The sequence below is a fragment of the Pectinophora gossypiella genome, chromosome 20 (genome assembly GCF_024362695.1).
Source record: "Pectinophora gossypiella chromosome 20, ilPecGoss1.1, whole genome shotgun sequence".
NCBI lineage: Eukaryota > Metazoa > Arthropoda > Insecta > Lepidoptera > Gelechiidae > Pectinophora > Pectinophora gossypiella.
Window position 1 is genome coordinate 11,553,992 of NC_065423.1, and position 21,726 is coordinate 11,575,717.

Consider the following 21,726-nt stretch of genomic DNA (forward strand, 5'->3'; position numbering starts at 1 on the left):
ATGACCAATTTGGAATATGACGAATCAGGAACAAATCGCACTATCATATTTGAAATTTAATGAGACTTACGGTTTAATTTGTCAAAAAAGTTAATGTGACATGGTTTTAAAGTGTTTACATATTAGTACTCGTGACCGTACACGCAATACAAAGCTTCATTAAACACAAAAAAGGGCGCACATTACTTAGAGAAATAATAATGTTAAAATACAGAAAAGGACAAAAGGTGGTGTTGGTTCAGGCAATTTCTTCATTCTTCTGTATCTGGCAATTCAAGAAATTAAATTTAAGAAATAGAAATTGATTGAGTTTATCTATGACGTAGGATGCTTTTCATGGATGGGTTCACCCACGGAATAGAAGGAAAGATGTTTTGGGGGATTTACGAATTTGCACGACCGGATTGCGAATTCTGGGACGAAAAGATAGTTTATATTATACAGGGTGTTAGTGACATCGTAACGAAAACTTTGAGGGATGATTCAGGCCATAATTCTGAGTTGATATCAAGTGGAATTTTCCGTCGCAAAAGTATGGAACGGAAAATAATTTAAATAAGCTCTAAAATTTTTATGACTTCTCCGACAGGAAATTCCACTTGATATCGATTCAGAATCATGGTCTGAATCGTCCCCTTCAGTATTCGTTACAGTGTCACTAACACCCATACCTACTTGTATGGCTACTGTATGTACTTGTATGGGGTGTAAGTGACATCGTAACGAATACTGAGAGGGATGATTCATATGATTATTCTGAGTTAATATCAAGTGGAATTTTCCATCGCAAAAGTATAGAATTGAAAATAATTTAAAAAAAACTAAAAAAATAACATGAATTTTGCGACGGAAAATTCCACTTGATATTAACTCAGAATCATGGTCTGAATCATCCCTCTGAGTATTCGTTACGATGTCACTAACACCCTGTATACATTGTAACACGCCCTACGGGGATGTAAAGGATATTGAAAAGACATGTCGCGCGCGACAATCGAAGTTCACGCAAACATATCGCGGGCGAAAAGCTAGTAAGTAAATATGTGATAATATTAATAATTTATGATAAACTGTGATTATAAGTGCTTAGTGCAGGGACCGCCGGAATCCGTTATTGTTATGAAACTTTGTATGTTTTATTATAATTGTACCTGTGTTCTTTTAATAAATAAACGATTATTAATATGTTTGAAGTTTCCATATCTCGGCTTGCGTGGGGCCGAAGCCAACACGTAAGGGCCCCTTAAGATAATTTAATCTAAATGTACTGTGACACCAACCGGCATTTATCCTTGTATGCACTATGACAGTGCACCCAAAGACAATCCCCGGTTTGTGTAGACCTAGTGCAGATTATGGGAACAAAGGGAACTGGGCTATTGGGTTGCGGGTTAGCGGACCGGGTTACTGGGGCTAGGGGGGACTATGGCGCCTGCTCGAGCAATGTTAATAACAAAGATACAATGAGCAGGCGGTGAGTAGCCACTCACTGGATGGACCACCTATAGCCCACGCGACTAGACGGCAATGCTGCAACATGGTTGTGAGCAGCTCACGGTGTCGAGAGGTGTCACCGCTTTCTGCGAGGCGGTTTACCCGCCTCACCAAATCGCGACTTATGCATCTTTCACATCCACCCTGCTAGCGCATAGCTCTATGGGTCCACTCAAGCCAGCCAATGAAGGCAAGCCAGAGGTGAGAGTCCTGCGGCTTCCGCTGGGGTCCACTCCGGCCGGCCAGTGAAGGCAAGCCGGAGACGGAGGGTCTGACCGACTCTCGGGAGATCTCAGCTCCGTGGTGTCGTCACTCACCAAAAAAACCGTAAACCGTATTTATGTATGGTAATTGATACGAAACGTGAAAATGCTTCTCATGATGACAAAGCTGTTAGAAATGGGGCATCCTTATCTTATACCCTTATCATAGTCAATAATTTACGGATGTGCATTAGTTTACATAGGGTTATCATACTTGAACGTCTCACTGTCAATACAGTTGTCTATTCAGATGAACGTTTGCTTCCAAAGTGCGTAAGAATTAATTTCTTAAAATTATTAAGTAGTAGAAAACAATTTATTTGTTAACTCTGTGACAAATGTCTTTGTGTTTGGTTTGGAATATCATTCTACGTATCTGATTTCATTATCCAGGGTCGCAGTAGCGGAAGTCCCACCGGCCTGCTAACACACTCAGGATACGTTCGAGTTGGCGCGCACGCGGCGAAGCAAAAAAGCGCAACGTCTCCTTATAAACTTGTATTGAGAGTGCTGAAAATGTATCCGTATAAACATGTAAATTCTGCGTACGAGCATTTTATGAGTGAATTGTCTGCGCGAGTCGTCGCGGAGAGTGGAAGACCAGGCGATCGGTACCACCTGGGCAAGCTGATACTGAGAAGTCTTAAGGATGATCCGGACCATATTCAGCAGGTATGTTTAATGTGTGTGTAATATGTCCTATGTATGTTTGCGTCTAGTCTTTGCTCACCCCGGTGGGAAATAAAGAAAGAAGTGCGTGAGTTTATGTACGTATTGTTATGTATATGTCGTGGCCAGATCGTAAAATTGATCATTTCATGATGTGGTCGACCATTTCATGAAATGGTCATATTTCATGAAATGGCCAACTTAAGTTGACCATATCGTTGAAACGTCAACGTTTAATAATATATCAATCAACGTCGTTTGGCCATATCGATAATGTAGGCGGTGTCCATGCTATGTGGTGTAATAAAAATGCGAATAGTCGATTAATTTCTTAGGTTCAAAATTATGTACCTATTCGATATTAAAAATTTAACAATTACATTGATTCATCGATTATAATATCTATCAAGTTTTAAATATAATCGACACCAGCGCCACTATCGGTGGATAATGTTACTAATTTTACGATATGATTCCCAACCTTTGGCCATATCATGAAGTAATCATGCATTTAGTTGCTCATATCATTCATTGATCTGGCCAAACTACATCATGATGTGGCCAACGAATGATATTATATGACCGAGCACATCATGAAATGATCAATTCTATGATCTGGCCATGACATATACATACAATAAACACACTACATCACAGTATGATGTTTGGGTAAACTTTCAGATTGACGGTGGCACAGGCGAGTCGGAGACAAACAAATCGGTTTTAGAACGCAGCGTGCGGTGCGCCCGCGCATTCAAGGAGCTCGGATTGCGCCGTGGTGACGTCATCGTGCTGTTGGCGCCAAACAACCTGGACCTCTGCATTCCGTACTACGCGGGCCTCTACACTGGAGTTGTTGTTGCTCCTGTTGATGGACAACTTAACAAAAGTTCGTAGGTTTTACATATTTCATACATACAGTCATATTAGTAATTCCCAAACCGAACCGGCACGCGTGGCAGAGCCGTGATAGCCCAGTTGGAAGACAGTAGCTACACTCCTTAGCACATCGGCGAAACGTCGCCAGTATGTTGGTATTCCACAGACTGCACTTCGGGGAGTGTGCCCGGGATCTACACGAGCTTATTCCACCAAATTCTTGTGGATTGTGAGGTGGATTACCAACATCATCAACCCTGGTGTCAGGTTTACTATTGAGCCGTTTTTGACATTGACATGACTCATGTAACGACTACACACTTACATCAGTAAGTAGTACCCGGGACCAGCGGCTTAACATAATGCCTTTCGAAGCACGGATCGTCTTACTTTCGGACAATCAGGTGATCAGCCTGCAATTGGATTACCAGCATCATCAACCTTGGTGTCAGGTTTACTATTGAGCCGTTTTTGACATTGACATGATTCATGTAACAACTACACACTTACATCAGTAAGTAGTACCCGGGACAAGCGGCTTAACATAATGCCTTTCGAAGCACGGATCGTCTTACTTTCGGACAATCAGGTGATGAGCCTGCAATGTCTTAACCAAACTAGGGATCACAAAGTGATTTTTGTGACTCCGTATCGTGAACCCAACGTTCAGCCACTGGACCACGGAGGCCGTTATTGACTACAGGACGGCGAGTGTAGTTCGGTCCGTAGCGCTCCTTGTTTGAGGGACAAGCTGGTGTACCACCAGACCATAAAGTGACTCTTAGATAATATGAAATCCTTTTGTTTAATTTCAGAGGAACTTGAAGATTTATTTGTCATTGACAAGCCGAAGCTTGTCTTCTGTCAAGGGGAAAGAGTCGCAGATATACAGTGGGCTCTGGACAAGGCCAACGTAGATGGTAAAGTAGTTGCCTTCGATAAAAATGCTGAAGAATCAATCGTAAGAACAGATAACTAGGTACATCAATTTCAAAGAACTTTTGGAATATGGAAACAGCACCGTTGCAAGCTTTAAGTGAGTTTTTTTTACAAGTGTTAAGAAACATTTTTAGGTACCTATGTCGGAAAGGAATGGGTGAGATCGGCACAGGACTGGAAAGGAAGGCGTGGAAGAGAGAAGACCTATACCCAACAGTGGGTGAATACAGGCTGAGTAACGCATGAAAGGAAAAATGAAACGCAAGACAACTGTAATACTCCATAACAGATTCTATAGACACTGGTTGACCGCTGGGGTATGACGATCGGTGGTCCCAGGTTCGAATCCCCGTAGGCATATCACAATAATGACTTTATGATCACTGGTTTGGTTAGGACATTGCAGGTTGATCAACTGATAGTCCGAATTATAAAGTAAGATCATGATTCTGAGTCAATATCAAGCGGAATTTTCCATCGCAAAATAAAAATGTATGTTTATTACTATTAAACAGCATCTGTGGTCTGGAGATCCGGGTTCGATTCCCGATGGGGACATTTTCGGAATCACTTTGTGAGGCTGTCCTTTGTATTGAAGCAGTCGGGTACCGGGGTTCGAACCGACGCCACCCGTTTGAGGACCAAGCCCAATACACAGGAGTACTTGAACAGGAGTTTCAAAACTCGAGACTAAGGAATTCCTTTAAAAACATAGAACATAGCATAATTGGAGTAACATATCTTTCGTCTCTTTCGTACTAAGCTATATACTGATAGAGCGAAAGAGACATTATATATCGTTTTTATTCATTTCAGAGCAAGTGACTTCGATCCAGAGGAGACTGTCGCCTTATTGATATCAACTAGTGGTACAACTGGACTCCCAAAACAAGCCATGCTTACCCATAAGAACATAGTCGTCTCTAACTACTGCCTGTGGTAAGGACTTTGGCCCCGATTCCTGCAGACACCTAATTTTATTTTAAGTTATACCCGTCATTTTATTATCCGCCGAAAAGGAAAGGGACAGACGATTGACGACTGTTAATTTTAAAATAAATCAATAACCCGGGCGAATAAAACAGACATCTCGCTGATAAGTTTAGAACCCGTTTGACATATGCTGTAACTTAATTATGTCGGGTTATTACAATACAAAAAAATTGTAGGGTTTTTAAAATTCCTGCCTAAAATTGACGTGTGTTCCTTACATTTTATGCCTGTCGATTACCCGTCCCTTTCCTTTTCGGCGGGTGGGAAAATGACATTAGATAAAATTTTTTTTTATTTTTTTTATTTATTTATTTCAAAAAATTGGATGATGTCTACAGGAATCAATCCCACACATTTCTATCACCGTCGTTTTTAATTTCAATTAATGCCACCAGATCTACAATAAGGCATGGTATATAGACGCATTTTGTATGAGAACCGCTGTCGCCGGTTCAACCCCGCTCTCTTTTACTACTACTGCAAACAGATAACTACGATAGCTCTACTGCTTCTCAAATTTCATAGTCATTTTACCGGTTATGTGTATTTTATGTGATAGGCTGCAATTTCATTATTATTTATTTAGGGTTTTAGTTTATCCTGTGACGAGGAGGGATCTCCTTCCATGTTAGTCACAAACATAAATTAAGGTGGAACATAGTAAAAAGGTACATGTGACGCCCTGCAAGGGCACGGCAATATAAAAGAGGCGACACTAGGTGCCTTATTATAATATTATAACAACTAACTAAATATTATTATTAAGTAATTAGGTAGGTACAAAATTATATCATACAGTTGTTTAGTGCGTGTACCGCACCACACGTGTAAAACTTAATAACAAGATTAGAAAAAAAAAACAACTTAAGAAAAAAGAGACATCAAAGCATTTAGCAGGTTATAATGCGCAAGACGACCTTTTAATATAGGTACTGTCGCGGAGCTCCGTGCGTCGTAAAGTTTGCGGACAAGTGGAGTGTAAAGTTGAAGTATGAACTGATTGATTGATTTCAAAAGTCTTTATTACACATTAATAGATTACAGTATTACAGACACAGTCTAACAATACTTACAAGAATGAATTTAGTACAAATATTTCGCCGGCCATAAAGCCATACGGAAATTTATGACACATACATTGAGAACTATTTTGAAAAGTTAACTATGTTGGCATTATCAATCAGGAATGGAGTATTAATAATACCCACACAGCCAACCTATATCACACAGCGACAATTTATATGAATGTAGATGGTAATATGAGAGTACAGTACGTTCTCATTTATAGCAGCTAAGAATATAAATAATATTAAGTAATAAGCAATAGAATGCCAACAATCATCGCAACAAAATGTAACATTAACATTGGTAGGTAGACTTCACAGCGCGCGGGCATAGGTATGATGCATTGCAGAGATCGACATACCTACCATAATTACGGCTCGTCAATGGGCGAGTAGCCGAGGAAATAGTGAAGTATGAACTGTTTGCTCATACTTGTATGGCGCGCGTTTCGCGATCGCTTGGCCTTTCTTCTATTCCGTACAATAAGTTACGTACGGTCACGAGTACTAATATGTAAACACTTTAAAACCATGTCACATTAACTTTTTTGACAAATTAAACCGTAAGTCTCATTAAATGTCAAATATCATAGTGCGACAGGGTTCTAAAGTGGGTAAATGTTATTGCTCATGACTGTACAAAAATAGTAGATTTTTCTAATGGTTTGCAACTTGGCTAAGGCCCCCAAGATTAGTGTTCTCAACCTCACAACTCCCACACATAATACCTTTATAGTATAAAACAGATATAGAAGGTATAAATTCAAATTTAAAAATATCTTTATTCAGTAGGTAATATAGTGACACTTTGACTCGTCGTTTTTTACATAACGAACGTCTCATCCGCCTAAAACTACTGCAGCTTCTCACAACCTGTATAGCCGGGGAAAAGAAGCTGCAAGAAAAACCTCGGCAAAAGGCTATAGACGTTGTTTTTTTTTAAAAAAAGTTATACAATTTAGTAGTTTGGCTAGTAACAATTCCTAGATAGTTAGTAAGAAGACAGAAGAGTAAAAAAAGCAGTTATAAAATGACTTTAGCAACATCAGTAAAGCCTGCTTTCTTTGTAACCTATTCAGGATGAGATTTACCAGTTTCCCGACGCCAACTGCAAGAACCTTGGTCCTGTCTCCCCTACAATGGTTATCAGCCATCATGATGTATCACGCTTCTGCGCTTTTGAGGATCACCAGAGTGCAATCTTCGAAGCCTGTAGACCAGAAGTATGTTTATTACCTCTTCAGAACTTATAAGGTGAGTTTGGATAAAACACAAAATTAAATCATACTTTTATGCCGTTTTTTAGCCCACGACACTACGCGACAAGGCGTTATGAAATGAAATGAAATAAAATTTATTCGCTCTAGAGTGGTACATCATCATCATCAGCCCATTAACGTCCCCACTGCTGGGGCACGGGCCTTCCCTATGGATGGATAGGGAGATCGGGCCTTAAACCATCACGCGGGCCCAGTGCGGATTGATGGTTATTAACGACTGCTAATACGGGAACAACGGTTTAACGTGCCTTCCGAAGCACGGAGGAGCTCGAGATGAAAACTTTTTTTTTGTGGTCACCCATCCTATGACCGGCCTTTGCGAAAGTTGCTTAATTTCAACAATCGCGTTTACCGCTGCGTCACCGAGCTCTTCTAGAGTGGTACAAAAGATCTTAAATATATATTGTAACAAAAAACGTCCATCACTCAACCATACAGCGTGCGAATATTAATATTAAATAATTTATAATTAAAGGAACATGCTTTAAATATAATCCTTAATAAATCTTAAAAAAATAACAATAGATATTATAAATACACAAAAAAACAATTAACCTTAATTTAAATAAACGGTTGTGACTTTAAATTTAAATATTCATTCATTGAATAAAAGGTATGGTAAATAAGATTTTTTTTAATTTACTTTTAAACTTTGGCAATGGTAGCTCCTTTATAGAAAATGGTAAGGCATTATAAATTTTAATACACATACAATATACATTATTATTGGTTATAAGTTTAATTGGCTACTTAACAATGTTCGGATAAGTATTTTACGCTTATTTTATACCTTTTAAAATATTTTATTTTCTCCAAAAAGTTTATTATACTTAATAAAAAATAAATATTTTCTTCAAACGGTTGGCCCGATATAGACCGCCTGGTTTTATAAGACGGTTACAAGAAGGTAGAACAAAGTCAATAATCTACACAGAACTACACCTCCGCTGGATATCACTCACACATTAAATAGTACACCTCATTGCTTCGGGAGGCAAGGTAAGCCGTTGGTCCCGAACTATAAACCCAAGCACCTCTACCAACCCGCAGTGGAGCAGAGTCCACAACTCTGGTATCCCCTCCGGTTGGAGTGTGTGCCGTTGGTCCCGGTTACTACTTAATAATTTGTAGTAACCGGGACCATGTAATCGTTACATGAGCTATGTCAGGGGCATTTGGCGGCTCAATAATAACCCTGACACCAGGGTTGATGAGGTTGGTAATCCACCTCACAACCCACACGATAGAAGATGTGTCCAGTTGTGGGACGTGTATAGGCTGTTTATGTAACGATGCTCCACTGCGGGTTGGTGTGTGTATGTTACCTATGTTATTCTTAATTTTATTCCAGCCAACATTCATTTGTACGAGTCCTACAATGCTGACCTCTCTGATGAAAGCTCGTGAAGAATGCGATTTTTCATGTCTAGAGACCATGTATATCGGGGGGAGCGTAGTGTCAGAGAGTTTAATCAACGAAGCGAAGGTTTGTTTCCATGCCTATTTGAAAGAAAGAAAGAAACATTTATTACTTCCGGACACCACAGACACAGACGGACAGGTACATTACATTCAACACAGGACAGAAACCACACGGAAATCAATACACAGAAAAAAAAGAAAAAACAAAACAAAAAGAAAACCAAGATCAAAAATCATTTGCACACAACGCTTTTGAAAAAGTCTGACAGATTAACAGTGTTAGTGACATTAGACCGAATACTGAGGGAGGTGATTCAGTTCATTACTCTGAGTTAATGTCAAGTGGAATTTTCCGTCGCAAAAATCGCTTTCTTATTTTATTATTTTCAATATTATTAGGGGCCGTCCATTAATCATGCGAGGCTCGAGAGGGGAGGGGGGTCCATGAAAAAATCACGAATATCATAAGGGGGCAGGGGGGTGTAGTAATATATCACGAGTATTTATTTTTTCGGCAAACGCGTGCAAAAATATATTGTCAAAGAAGAATTTATGAAGTGGGCGAATAGTAAAAGATCACTAAACAATACACGTGATATGGTATCCCATATAGGGGGGGTAGTCTTGAACCTCACCATGTATCACCAAGGGGGAGGGGTCAAAAATGAGAAAAAAAACATCACATGATTAATGGACGGCCCCTTAATGCCATACTTTTGCTATGGAAAATTCTTTTTTTTTCCTATCACTACAAGGTTCATTACAATCCATTTTAAGCCTTCGTATTAATAGGTGTTATTAGGAATAACGAGCGTGAATTTATTTATACAGGGCGTTAGTGACACCGTACCGAATACTAAGGGATTCAGATCACGATTCTGAGTTTAACTTGACTCGCAATATTCGTGATTTTATTTTGTGTTTTCTAAAATTATTTTCAATTCTTTACTTCTGCGATGGAAAATTCTACATGATATTAACTCAGAATCATGAGCCGAATCATTTCCCTCAATATTCATTACGACATCACTTACACAATGTATAACTACGTACAGGTACGTTTCGCAACGAAAACTTTGGGGGATGATTCAGACTATGCTTCTGAGTTGATATCAAGTGGAATTTCCGGTCGGAAAATTCATGAAAATTTTAGTGGCTTTTTTGAATTATTTTCAGTTTCGTACTTTTGCGACGGGAAATTCCACTTTGTATCAACTCAGAATCATAGTCTGAATAATCAAGTTTTCGTTCCGATGGCACTAACACCCTGTATGAGTAATAAAATCTTGTATTTTTGCAGCAACTAGCTCCAAATACTGCTGTAATAAATGCTTATGGAATGTCTGAGATTGGCAATATGGCGGGTGTATGGGACAACTCCCCAGCAGCATCCAACGGAAGAATGGCACCTCATTTGCAACACAGAGTAAGTAGATAGATAAAATCTAATAACCCCAATCCTAATAATAATAAAAAAACAATAACAAAAGTATATATAAGTGTGTGTAAGTGTGTGTAGTGTGTAAGTGTATATATTAATAATCTTTAGTATATATACAAGTATCTAAGCCTCCTTAAGAGTGAACAGACAGTTTCTACAAACTCACAAAATAGAAAATAAAGTCGATTTCATATCAATCCATGTTGCTATACGTTTCGTATCTTTAGACAAGCTAATATAAAAAGACCGTACCTAAGAATAAATGCTTAGCCAATCTACCCTTTTAGAGTGAAAAAGACAGGCTGCAAAAGATCGCGAGGAGTGGAAATCTGTTATTCGTGCCCTACTTCCCAAAGGGGATGAAATGATACAAATACACAAATACTAACATTTTATTGCACCAAAATAAAAAGAAATATTTACAAAAGACTCTTAACTAGGACATGGTAAATGGCGGCCTTAACGCTCAAAGCCTAAGCTTCAAGAAGTAGAAGAAGGCAGAGTCGCTTAGCCGATATATTCCTTCACTCTTTCTCATAAAAGTTCATAAACTTTAACGACTAACTATTATTTTAAAAACATGGTTCTATTATTTATTTACAGCTAGTGGATCCTACGACTAACGAAGTTATTTTAGAACCTAATGTACGTGGAGAGTTGTGGTTGAAAGGACCAAGCGTGTTTACGGTAAGACTTAAAGGATCTTTTGATATTTTAAAGACCAAAGTCCCGCCTGTCTCCGAAGTCTCTGATATGGCTCATGTAATAGTCGGTCACTAAACACGCGAAAATTGGCGCGATGCCTCTGACTACCCCAATTGGGATATAGTCGTAAGCTTATGTTATCTTATGTTCTTATTTTTTTCCGGTTGTGGTAGTCTATGTCTACTTGTATCATCAAGCAATAACCGGGACCAACGGCTTCACGTATCTTCCGAACCACGGATCATCTTATTTTCGGACAATCAGGTGATCAGCCTGCAATGTCCTAACCGAACCAGGGCTAACATAGTGAATCGGGACTAACAGTTTAACAAGCCTTCTGAAGTACAAATCATCTCACTTTCGGATAATCACGTGATCAACCTGCAACGTCCTAATCAAACCAGGGTTCTCAAAGTAATTTTTGTGACAAATCAATGACAGAGTTTAATAGTCTGACTCTCTTTTAAATGTCTTGATCTATGCCTCGGAATGTAAATAGGATGAGTCATGCTTCGGAAGGCATGTTAAACCGTTGGGCCCAGTTACTACAATGTAAGTTAGATGCAAGTTAGTAGTCGTTACATGAGCCATGTTAGGGGCCTTTGGCGGTTCAATAGTAACCCTGACACCAGGGTTGATGGGCTTGGTAATCTACATTGCAAGCCACACGATAGAAGAAGAAGACCCCGTCGTCCAAAGGAAAGGACATTTCCACAAAGCTGAAAAGATATTTCAAAGCCACCTTTGGATTGTAGTTCATTCAGGGGGCCGTACATTCACTGCTAAGATCGGTAACGTCAGTCATATAAGAGCGCATCTTAGGCGTTCCTAGATTGGAGACTTGTTGCCATGGCCGAATACGGCTGGAAAGGATATATACCAGCAACCACCCACATAGTTGCACCATAATCTTGCAAACGATATTTGCACCCACACTTCGAAATGTAGTTAACGTTTCCTCTTTCCTTTTTCAAGGGATACTACCGCAACCCTAATGCTACAGCGGAATCCTTCGCAAAAGACGCTGATGGAAACATCTGGTTCAAGACTGGAGACATGTTCTACCGTGATGAGCACTGGAACTTCTTCTTCGTGGAGCGCATCAAGTTGCTGCTCAAATATAAGAATCATCAGGTTAGCTGAGCATACATATAAACAGCTTTATCACGCTGTAGGTGGAGAAGAAAGGAAGCATACCCCATGCAGCTTCACTGTTGAGAGAAATTCGAAAGTAATATAAAATTAATAAAACTATCTTCTCCAACGAAGAGTCAAGAGTTGTGGACCAGTGTTGTCACCCAAGGGATGTATAGCCATATACACCATTACAGACAGTGTAGTGTGACCATTTCGGTGGGTAGTCCAATGAAGACCATGAAGGGTGGAGAGAGAAGATAAAATGTGGGGTTTTTACCCGAGAGGCAGGACTTTCCCTAGAAGCTTATACTATAAGAACAGATAAATCTATTCCTCTACCAACCCGCAGTGTAGCAGCGTGGTGGAGTATGCTCCAGACCCCCTCCGATTGATAGAGAGGAGCCTTGTACCCAGGATTGGGACTTATATTGACTGTTTCTGTAAATATCTACTCTACATACATAAATATATATAAACTCACGCTTATTTCCCACCGGGGTCAGCAGAAACTACGGAATTACATTTGCTGTCGTGAACCATACATAATCATGTAAGGTCACGAATTATCTGAATTCTGAATCACATTCCAAAACTGAAATGTGTCATAGTTATATGAAAACCTATGGGGCAAAATACCCACAAATGGGCTACATGCCCATAGCTGTCTAAATATAGGGTAAAAAACCCACGATGTTAGAATATGTGATTAGAATGTTTCCTAATTATATTAATACCTATGGGGCAAAATACCCACAAATGGACAACGTGCCCATAGCTGTCTGAATATAGAGTAAAAAACCCACGATGTTTGAATATGGGGTGAAACCCCGCGAATGGCCTCCAACCGCCCCTTACAGCCATCCCTGTCCACCTGATTGCCTTGATAAATTCATCTGATTACCTGATAAATCACCACAACGATATTACCTACTGCAATGTTTTACTGTTTGTTTTACTATCCGTTTTACTGTTTACTGTATGTTGTTCTCTTTATCGATTTGTATCGGATAATACAAATATAGCATAACTGATATCTAAGTAATTAGGACAAATATATAAGTATTATAAGACTTAACTGAATATTCTTCCTGCGCATCGACAGGAAGTCTGATAAAACTGTTGTTGATTGTTATACCTGAAAACACACTGTTTCTTCTCTAATCTGTTTCTGAATAATCTGAATATTCACTGATTTCTATTCTCTCCTCTTAATGCAATTTCATTTGTTCCTTTTGTCGATTTATACCAAATAATACAAATACCTATAGCATAACTGATATCTAAGTAATTAGGAAAATATATAAGTATTATAAGACTTAACTGAATATTCTTCCTGCGCATCGACAGGAAGTCTGGTAAACTGTTGTTGATTGTTATATCTGAAAATACACTATTATTTCTGCGCTGCTCTGTTTCTGAATAATCTGAATGTTCACTGATTTCTGTTCTCTGTTCTAATGCACTTTCATTTGTTCTCTGAAAATTATTTAGTTTTTTCGTAATGACAGCCCGCCAAAAGCATCAACTTTTTTCTGGCCAGTATTGTTATGATATGACATAAATAACCTACAAATCGATTACTCACTCGAGTAAAAATAAAATCGATACGATGCATTTTAATATTATTATGAATTTTATTATTTATATTCGAGAACTGATTACAGTTCGAGACATTTGCTTTGATCCTGACATACTGGCTCTTGCTTCCTACACATTCATCAATCGTTTCATACACGCAATTCAGTTCAGAGTAGATCTTACTGAAAATTTGGTCAATGTACTTCCTTCTAGGTCTTGCTCTGCCAGCCCTTTCACCAACCTTCGCTTTCAAATTCAAATTCATATTCAAAAATATCTTTATTCAGTAGGTAACATAGTTACATTTTGAATGGTCAATTTTTACTTTTTATATATTGCATTTGTTTATATTCATCCGCTCTGTGTCCAAACTAACCTAACCTAACCTATCTATTCTATTCTTCCATTCATTTTCAGATCTCCCCAGCAGAGATCCAGGGCGTGATCAGACAGCATCCAGGCGTGCTGGACGTGGCTGTGACCGGGATACCGGACCCGGAGTGCGGGGACCTGCCCGTCGCCTGCGTCGTGTGCCGCACCGGACATGACGTCACTGCCCAGAAAATCAAAAAACTGGTCGAAGGTTAGCAATGAGGCACTTTCCAGGCGACGTTCCTCAAAAACAATATAGATGAGCTATCACGTTGGTCTAACAGAAAGCTCGGTGTGGTGTGGGTACTTAGTTCATCTTGCGATGGATGTACCTCTGACTACATCATTGGGATAAAGTAAGAGCTAAGAGAGTAAGTGGGAGCTTATGTTATGTTATATACCTACGTGGTCCGAAGGCAGTGAATTTCAAATTTGTTTTCGAATTCATGTTTGGATTATTAATTACGTTACTTTTTTTTTTTGTTTGGTTTTCCCCGAAGGGTAAGGCAAAGGGAACTATGCCCATACAGCCATGTCTTACGTATTTTTTTTCTTGATGATTGATGAAATGATGAAAAATGATGATGATGAAACCTAAGCCCCCACCCTCGGAGTAGACTCCTACTCCGAACCCCAAACGAATTAACTCAAAAGTCCGCATAAACTTTTGAGTTATGAAGCGGCTTCCTGCCACGAAGCGAAAATAGGCAGATATACTTTGTTTATTGAATACTCCAATATAATAACACTCGCGAATGTCTTTCAACTAACTTAATGCGATCATTAACCACAAAACACCACTTCGTATTAATTATTTATGAAGGGTTATGGGCGAAAAATAAACAAGGATTGCAGAGTAATTAATAGCTTTATTAACAAAGGTTATAAAACAAAACGTATCATAATACTACAGTGACATATATAACAGACAGTATGTGTGAGAGAGAGGAACAGCAAAAAGTCAATCTACCTGTGAATTAGAGGGAGACACATTCAAACTGACATGTCCGACGTATCTATTATTGCGTTCCGATATTGCAAACTACAACACACGAATTACTGCTTAAACTTAAATAGTCAAAGGCGTTTCGTTTTACTTTCCAACACCTGCCCATAAAATAAAACGCCAAGGCTTATCACACGTTTAGGTATGCGTCTACAAACATAACTATAAACAGTACATGAACAACATGACATTAAAGTTAAAAATAAAAACATAATTACACTTTTTTTTTTAATTACAAGGTACACAGAGCCTTTCAAAATAAGACCATAAAAAAAATACTATGGATAAGACCTAAAATTAAGATGAGATATAAAATTACCAAACTTAGCTTTAGATAAAGGTTTCGTGAGCAAATCAGCTGTCATATTATCAGTAGACAGATATTCAATTTTAACAATCCTATCTTTAATAACATCTCTGATAAAATGATGACGAATATCAATATGCTTAGTACGAGCATGGAACATTGCATTCTCGCTCAATTTTTGGGCTGATTGATTGTCATTGTACAAAGTAGTTACACAGTCTAAGCCTAAACATTCTCTAAAAAAGTTTCGTATGAATAATGACTCCTTACATGCATTAGAGAGAGCCATATATTCAGCCTCAGTGCTCGACAAGGCGACGGTCTTCTGTTTGCGGCTTTCCCAAGACACTACAGAATTTCCAATTTTAAATACATACCCAGTATACGATTTTCTATCGACTTCGCAACTAGCCCAGTCTGCATCGACGTATCCTTTCACGTTGAGGCCGGATTTCTCGTAACTGAGACGATAATTAGCAGTTCCTTTTACATACCTAAGTACACGCTTTGCAGCCTTCCAATGAGCATCAGAGTGGCAGTCGTTGAACTGTGACAGGTAACTTACTGAATGAGCTATGTCAGGCTTCGTACAAACAGCAATGTACATAAGACATCCAATTAAGTTTCTATATTGATTACTTTCAGATTTCTTTTCTGCCTTCGTTAGCTTCAATCCAACTTCCATTGGGGTAGATGTTGGTTTACAGTTTTCCATCTGAAACCTTTTCAAAACAGATTTTATATAATCAGTTTGATCAAGAGTGATAACATTTCCTTTTTCTCTTGATACTCTCATGCCTAGAAATTCATGAACCATTCCCAAATCTTTTATTTCAAATTCTTTCATTAATTGGTCCTTGATTTCTTTCTTTTTCTTCTCGGAGGATGAAAATATTAAAATATCGTCGACATACAAAGCAATGATTATCAGCTCCTCTTGTTGATATCTAAAATAAACACAAGGTTCAACTGATGATTTTCGAAAAAACATTTTCTTTGTCAGTACCTCATTTATCTTATCATACCAGCATTATGCAGCTTGCTTTAACCCATATATGGATTTATTTAACTTATAAACATGGTTTTCCTTCCCCTTTACAACAAATCCTTCTGGTTGTTCCATCATTACTTCTTCTGGTAGATCACCATTCAAAAATGCGGTTTTAACATCCAATTGATCGATGTCAAGGCCATATTCTACTGCAATTGCAAACAGCATCCTGATTGTTGAATACCTCACTACAGGAGCGAAGGTTTCTTGATAATCGATCCCATATTTTTGTGTGAATCCTTTGGCGACCAATCGTGCTTTATATTTTAATACTTTTCCATTTAAGCCTCGTTTGATTTTAAAAACCCATTTGCATTTTACGGGTTTTTGGCCTTTCTTTAACTCAGTTAAAGTCCAACAATTATTTTTACCAAATGAGTCATACTCATCTTTCATCGCTTCATACCATTTGTCGGCATCTACGCCGCTTAACGCCTCCTTCACTGTCTCTGGATCGCTTACATTTCCGCAGCTCACTCCTGTCGCCATACCAGCGTACTCCTCGCTGTCGTCGGGCAGACTCTGGAAGCTCAAGGTCTCCTCCGTGTCGTAGGATGACCTCCCTGGAATGTATGTTTCATCCAAAGGATCATCTGAACTTTCTGTATATGATTCATTCAGACTTACAACATGTGAGTCAGTGTCATTTGATATAAAGAGCTCTTGTCTTCTCTGATTTGGCTTAGATAATGAGTCATCAGATAAACTACTATCATCAGGTCCAGTTTCTGACTGATCCTCATCATATGACTCTGTCTCACTTCTAAATTGGCTCGGCGATTGTTGCGCTACATTGTCAATATTCGGTTTTGACAGTTTAGGAGAAATCAGGTCTCCAATTTCAATATGCAACATTGCGTTTTCTACTCCTGTTGTGCCCTTTGAATTAAATTTATCTTCAAAGAAAACAACACCTCGAGCAACTATCACTGCTGTAGGACACTCTGGGTCTACAAGCCTATAGCCTTTAGTTTCCTCACAATAACCTATGAATGTGTATTGTTTACTCTTAGGATCCAATTTCTTCCTGTGTGGGATCATTGCATATGCCTTGCACCCAAATATTTTAAAGTGACTGACATTTACCTTCTTTCCCGTCCATTTCTCCAGTGGAGTGGCTCCCATCACGGCTTTTGTTGGTGTCCGGTTTTTTATATACACGGCTGTCTGCACAGCTTCAGCCCAATATCGCTCATCCATACCGGCATCCTGCAGCATACACCGGGCTTTCTCGACAATTGTCCTGTTGGCTCTCTCACTGACTCCGTTCTGGGCCGGTGAGTACGGGACGGTCTTTTGATGAATGATCCCGTGCTGCTCCAAATAAGCCTGAAATTGATTATTCACATATTCAAGACCATTGTCACTTCTCAACATTTTTATTTTCATCCCTGTCTGTGTCTCTACCAGAACTTTAAATTTTTTGAAGTGCTCTAACACCTGACTTTTGGATTTCAGAAAATAAACAAATGATCTCCTAGTGAAGTCGTCTGTAAACAATAAGAAGTACCTAGATCCTCCATAAGATGTACATGGCATTGGATCACACAAATCACTGTGTACAAGGCCCAAAACCTCATTTGATCTACTTTGCGCCTTTTTAGGAAAAGGCAGTCTAGATTGCTTCCCCTTAACACAAGATTCACATGAATGATAGTTATTATCATCATAATTAATTCCAATGACCATACCTGATTTCATTAGGTACATACTCCTGGAATTCAAATGCGCCAGACGTCGATGCCACACCTCTTGAGTCTCCCGAGATCGGCACTGGCTGACCTTTGTGACTTCTGCAGAACCTTGCGAGCATTCCTCAGTATCTGACTTCTCTGTAGAGCACTGAGACTGAACACTCGGCTTAGTGTTCCCCTTAGACTGTGAACTACAACTTAGAGCAAACCCTATTGTATCCAGCTGATAAACGCCATTAGTATATGTGGCTGTAGCCAGAATCTCACTACGATCAAATACTTTACACATCTTACTATTAAATGTTACTGTATATCCTTTACGAGTCAGCTCACTTACTGATAGCAAATTATGAGATAACTTAGGAACATAGTGAACATTAGTTATAGTCCTTACGCAGTCTTATAAAGTAATTTTCACGCTTCCTTGTCCTGCAGTTAACAACTCGTCACCATTAGCTACGCTCACTTTTAACACTTTGCTTGAAGTAAAGTCACTCATAACTGTCCGATCATTACACATATGGTTCGTTGCCCCCGAGTCCACGTACCAAACATCACTTCTTAAATTCGTTGACAGTGCAGAAATAAGAGCCTTGGACTGATCAAACTTCTCAATTTTCATTTTGTCTTTACTCTTATTTTGTTTCTGATTACAGTTCCTCATCACGTGTCCCGGTTTCTTACACTTAAAACATTTCAGTGTTTTCTTTATGATCAGTGCGCTCACCGTTTCCTTGTCATCACGACGCTGATACTCCTGTAGTAGTTTTGATTTGACAACTTCACTCGACAAGGTTGTGTTGTTGTTTTCCAACGCCATAATCAATGGGTCATACTCCTGCGGCAGACCACTCAATATGATCACAGCTACAAAGTCATCTTCTAGTGGAGATCCTATGTCGCTTAGTTGCTGGGCAATCTCTGTAACTGTCGACAAGTAAGTTTCCATGCTTGACTCAAGTTTAGTGGCAAAGAGGCTACGCAACAGACTCAGACGTCTGCACAGTCCTCTGTCTTCATATGCCTTCTTCAAATTATCCCAAGCAACTTTAGCCCCTGTGGCATTACGTACGTGAGGATATGCTGATGAATGGACCGCTAAACATATTTTAGCTAATGCCTTCATGTCCTTCTTCTCATCAGGTTTTGTGGTTGAGGTTGGTTCCACGCATTCCCATAAGTCTTCGTGTACCAATATCATCTTCATGGCAAATTTCCAGTTGTGATAGTCCTGGATGCCTTTGAGTTTTTCAAGCGGGAACAAATTTTTGTCGTTGCTAGTAGCCATCGTGATTGCGTGAACCGGCACTTGAGGTTATGTTCTATTTTTGACTTTACTTTTCAGAAATACAAAAACTATTAACTCGCGACAGGGATTTACACCCTGGGCCCATAACCTGAAGGGTTATGGGCGAAAAATAAACAAGGATTGCAGAATAATTAATAGCTTTATTAACAAAGGTTATAAAACAAAACGTATCATAATACTACAGTGACATATATAACAGACAGTATGTGTGAGAGAGAGGAACAGCAAAAAGTCAATCTACCTGTGAATTAGAGGGAGACACATTCAAACTGACATGTCCGACGTATCTATTATTGCGTTCCGATATTGCAAACTACAACACACGAATTACTGCTTAAACTTAAATAGTCAAAGGCGTTTCGTTTTACTTTCCAACAATTTAGATTATTCAATGAAGAAAGCAACTGTCCCGTTCCCGTTTCCCGCCAAAAAGCCTTAATTACGTCACTATCACCGTCGGGGTTCACACACACAAGAAGTAAAAAGATTTCATTATTTGTTTTTTTTTAAATCATAAAGTCTTTTTAGTGTGTTTCCATTGGGTAGCTAGGCGTATTAACAGAAATATAAAAAGACAGAATGAGTGGCTCAAATATCACCCCCTACCTTGAAAAGTTTCCTTTCAATAAAGCCGAAATATAACAAAATGAAAATTAACCCCATAACAAGAAAGCCATAAATGAAATGAAAGCGGTGCGTTTTTAATTTAAATGAGGGAGGGGACATAAACGAACCACGGGTCGTTTGAATGTACCAGTTTTAGTTTTGACATATGCAACTCTAACTTGATTATCGTCTCCGTAAAAAGTGCGTAGTATAATACCTCACCGCCATGCTCAGCGGTGAAGGAAAACATCGTAGGCAACCCGCAGTCCCGAATATATTTCGGAGGTATGACACCTGAGGCGATTCTCACACTGCCCCGCATGATGCAGCGTATCGCGTGGATGCGTGTTCTTCCGTTGCTTGTAAGTATCTCCGTTTGTATAGAAAACACGCACAGTCTAACACACAGAAAATGCATCCACGCGCATGCGCTACGCTGCATCATGCGGGGCTATGTGAGAATCGCCTAAGCTGTATTAGGTTTTTTTCTAATTAGTAAATACTTAATGATTTCAGAAACCCTCAACGAGACGAAGTGGCTGCGAGGCGGAGTTGTGTTTTTGGACAATGTACCTGTGACAGCAACTACAAAAGTTAACTACAGAAGACTAAAAGAAATGGTGTTACAAATTAACAAGGATAGGATAGAATAGTAGGGTAACCTACCTGCTCAAAAATAAAATAAAACCAGCGAGCTAACCCACCCAATGTAAAAATAGTTGCATGATATTATTAAAAAAAAATATATTACGGGTAACTTGGACCCAGGTTGTTAGTAACAATGATTTCTTACTCAATAATATTAGTATTACATAGATACACAATACAAATAAATAAAAATAAGACATTTATTTACTGCTCCTGTACAAGTGACTCATGGAGCAATGAGTCATGTACGGACAGTCCAGCCTACTTACAATCATGCTCAGGATACTGTTGGGGCTGGCGCGGATCCTACGAGTCAGTGATGTGCATTACTGATTATTATGTTACATTTAGTCATATGAAATAATAAAGTATACATAACATAAACAGCCTATATACATCCCACTGCTGGGCACAATCAACAGGAGGGAGAGTGGCATACTCCACCACGCTGCTCTAATGCTCAAATGCGGGTTAGTGGAGGTGTTTTTACGGCTAATAGCCGGGACCAACGGCTTAACGTGCCCTCCGAAGCACGGAATCATCTTACTTTAGGTGATTCAAGCCTGAAAAGTCGTTATCAAACAAAGAACAGTATCACAAAGTGATTTCGACAATGTCCCCATCGGGAATCGAATCCGGACCTCCAGATCGTAAGCCTAACGCTCTAACCACTAGACCACGGAGGCTGTTATGATAACGCTGCTATGATAAGGCTGCTTTTATAATAAAGTATATTATTAATATATTCTTTGTAAGTATGTGAAGCTTCAAGATGTCTTTCATTTAATACAGTAGGTAACCTATTTAAATGCCTATTTAAACTGGGTGAGAGTTATTTACAGTCATGAACAATATCATGTATCCCACTT

General features: G+C 39.0%; 1 protein-coding gene and 1 pseudogene across 1 annotated transcript in view; both read left to right on the forward strand.

The window, feature by feature from the left end:
* LOC126376229 (luciferin 4-monooxygenase-like) overlaps window positions 1-21,726 on the forward strand; it is a 72,176-nt gene that overhangs the window by 15,715 nt on the left and 34,735 nt on the right. The window lies entirely within an intron of this gene.
* Window positions 1,961-20,959, forward strand: LOC126376340 (luciferin 4-monooxygenase-like; annotated as a pseudogene).